This window comes from Zingiber officinale, chromosome 4A (genome assembly GCF_018446385.1).
Source record: "Zingiber officinale cultivar Zhangliang chromosome 4A, Zo_v1.1, whole genome shotgun sequence".
In the NCBI taxonomy this organism is placed as follows: Eukaryota; Viridiplantae; Streptophyta; class Magnoliopsida; order Zingiberales; family Zingiberaceae; genus Zingiber; species Zingiber officinale.
The window spans coordinates 137,831,222-137,835,337 of NC_055992.1; positions in this window are offsets into that span (position 1 = coordinate 137,831,222).

Here is a 4,116-nt window from a genome sequence, read left to right on the forward strand (position 1 = left end):
TTCATTACTCTTTGCCAAGATATTGCATCTTTATCTTGGAGTGCTTTGTCATATGTCCGGAGATCAGGTTCATATCCTCCAGGGATCGAGTCCAAAAACTCTCCCAAAACATGAATCTTTTTAGGTTGCCTAACAACCCTCCCACTACGACAAGGCACTTTCTGTAATTGTGTATCATTTGTGATACGTGTTGCAGTTTCCTTGTGGTATCTCATCTTGTACAATTTGTACTAGATTAGACATGTCTTTTATTATTTCCTTAAGAACAAATTTTCTTATGGGCAGGTGGTTTATTACATAGTCCTTTTCTAAAAATCGGTCATTGATGCTAACAATGACCTTCTGATTTTTAAGACTATAAACATACTTTCATTTCTCTAGGATAACCCACAAACAAGTGAATTCCTGTCCAACTTATCATTGTCTCTCTTCAGCATATGTGTTGGACTACCCGTATCGAATATGCTTCGAAATAGGCATACGCCTATTCAGCAATTCTATATGAGTAGAGAGTTCTGACTTTGGAAGGTACTATATTCACTTCCGTTTCCAGAGTATATCCTAAAAATGATTTTGGTAATATTCTAAATAACTCATCAATCTACTTATTTCCATAAGAGTCCTATACCTTCCTTTTTCTACACCATTCTGTTGGGGTGTACCAGGTGCAGTTAGTTTGGATTGAATCCCTACTTCTGATAAGTGACTCCTAAATTCTCCCAAGAGGTACTTGTCACTATGTTCTTACCATAGTGACTTTTACTTTAACATTTCTCCGCATCAGCCTTGTACTATTTTAACTAATCAAAGTACTTAGTCTTGCGGTACATTAAGTAAATTTATTTGTATCTTGAATAGTTGTCTATAAAATAGACGAAATATTCAATACTACCTCTTGTCTGGATAGTCATAGGATAACACAAATCAGAATGAATCAATTTCAACATATCTTTGACTCCATACCCCTTAGACTTAAAAACTTCTTGGTTATTTTTCCTTCCAAGTAAGACTCGCAGGTTGGAAAGATTTCCACTACTAATGAACCCAAAAGTTCATCAGCTACCAATGAATCATACTCGAGTTAATATAACCTAGCCTTAGATGCCAAAGATATAATTGGTTCATTTCCGAAGGTTACTTTCTCTTAAAGTTAGAAGATGTGTTACTAATTTCCATTTGTTGTGTCGTGAGAATTATTGGATTGCCAACCAACGTACCAGAACAGATAACTTCCCTCTTTTTCTTAATAACAGCTTTGTTATTAAAAGAGGCAGAATATCAAGTTCTTTGAATAGTTTAGAAACTGAAAACTAGTTCTTTCTAAACTTGGTGCGTAAAGACATTTACTCAAAAATCCATGTTTTATTCTTATCAAAAGATAAACATCTCCCACTGCAACAGCTACCATTTTTACAGTAGTGCCTATGTGGACGGTTTTTTAATTTTCATTTAGTTGCCGGGTTTCCTGGAACCCTGCAATGAATTGCGAACATGATTAATGGCATCTGTATCTACACTCCAAATTCTGGTAGATAACACCACTAAACATGTTTCAACTAATGAATTAAATACACCTATGTTGTTCTTAGTTTTAAGAAGACAGTCTACCTTAATGTCCAAGTCCTATTTCCAATCATTACAATTGGGACTACTAAGCCTTTTCTATAGTATGACTACTAGGGGATTGACAAATATTTAAATCCTAAGAATCACAAAAATATTTGGTCAAGATCAACTCCTTAAAAATCCCCATGAATTTTGTATGCCACGATAGTGTGGACGTATACAAAATCGAAGAGGAGATTTTATTCATTAATTTTATTATCTCGTCAAATTTATTTTATGACGAATAAAATTAATAGTTGATCTGTCTTTGATCAAATATTTGGTCAAAACTTTTTGAATTTAAAATAACATTGATTCCTCAAACAATATTATTTAAATTCACCAACACCTCAAACACCGTGAATTTAACATGCCATGTTAGTGTGGACGTATACAAATTCAACATTTGTAAAAGGAGGGTTTTAACCCATTAATTTTATTATCTTGTCAACCTAACTTTTTGACAAATAAAATTAATAGTTGTTATCATTTGGTCACACAAATAATAGCAGTGACTCCGATGGGGAGGATACTATTAGATGTGTCTAAGTGTATATCATTACTTGACACTAAGTCCATTAATAAGATTATGCCCCTTCCGTTGGGGAAGATCACACGCTCTTAATTAACTTCCTATAGTCATCCAAAAATGGAAGTCTGTTCTAGTGATCCACAAACAAGTTCATCCGTTATGGAGGAAGGCACTCAGAGCCAACGCGCAAGCTTGTTTGCATCACTTACAAACCAGTAATGGAGACCATGGGATTTACTTAAAAATCCCTCTCCCACTTAGTTATTTATAAATGAGGAATTTTAACTATGCTAGCCTACTAAATATGTAAACTAACATGCACACACAGCACAATATAAAAGTAATAAATAGAAAATCTAATTTTCAACTATTATGGCTTTTATCTCTTGTTGTCCTCCGTGTGTTGTCATCCCAAGCTGCTGCCATATTTAGCCACTTAGTCTAGCTGTCGCATCCATCTTGCTCCTAGTTCCGCTGCGCCTCTGGTCTTTAGAAGGTTCCACGCTTTGCAAGATTCGATCCGCGACATAAATAGAATTTTACATTTTGATCCTATATTCCTCGAAGGAATGTACATGTAAACTAGATCGAACATAAAATAAAATTTACATTCATCAATCCTATATTCCATAAAAGGAATGTACATGTAAACTAGATCAAAAATAAAATCCTAATAAAACTAAATACAGCTCCTGCTGTATTTTATAATACAATCATGCACACACAATAAATGCCCTTGACATGTCCAAGGGTCCAATCACACACATAAAACTATAAGCCATAATAGTTGGATCCTGCATCCACAAAGTTAGCACATCCTACTATTATCCTGCCTAAATTATGTATGACATGTGCATAATTAAACTAATACCAAATACACAGAGGCAAAACCCTAGCTCTGATACCAATTGTTGGTTGCTACTCGGAAAACCTAAAGGTTCCACTGTACAAAAATTTTGTACAAAGGTCTGAACCTTTTCCTAGCTACCATGTGTTCTTTTAAATTAAATTTTGGATCGCCTGTGGAACTTAACACGTTTGATCCAAAACTTAATCTATTCGTTCTTTTAGGTTTTGACTTGGGTCTCCTGCGGAACTTAACACGTTCGACCCAAATCACCTTAAGTTATTAATTCCATTAAATATTAATTTCCATAATTGGTTCCCAGTACTGACGTGGCGAGACACATGGCCTTCTTGGATATGGGAGCAACCACCACAGACTAGACAAAACCTTTTATGGAAAGCTAATATTTAATTTCCTAAAATAACTTTAGGTTAACCGAAAAGAACAATCAAATCACAAGAAAAAAAATAAAAGAACACAACATCGAAAAACATATTCAAAATACTAGAATCGCATGCCTCTTGTATTTGGTATTATTTCCAAAAATAACTAGTATGATGCAGAAAGAAAAATTACTAGTTATACCTTTTAGAAAAACCTCTTGATCTTCTACCGTATTTCTCTTCTAACCTCGGACGTTGTGTGGGCAACGATCTTCCGAGATGAGAACCACCAAGCACCTTCTTCTTCCTTGTAAATTTCGGCCATCAAAACTTCTTCTAGGATGAAGAGGTTCGGCCACCACCACCATGCTCCAAGGGATGCTAGAAAAGAGACTTCTTTTCTCTCCTTCTTCTCCTTCTTAGTTCCGGCCACCAAAGCTATCTCCACCATGAGAAGGTTTCGGCCACACAAAGGAGAGGAGAGGAAAGAAAGGGTCGGCCACACCCAAGGAAGAAAAGAGGGAGAAAAATAGAATAGAATCGTTAGCCTTGAAGCCTCCTCTACCCCCTCTTTTATAATTCTTGGTCTTGGCAAATAAGGAAATTTTAATAAAAACTTCCTTAATTCTTTTGTCAATGAAAAGGAAAATTTATTTAATTAAAATAATTTTTCCTTTTCAAATTTCAATGGCCGGCCACAACAATAAACTTCCAAGCAAATAAAATTTTAAACACCAATTAAAACTTCC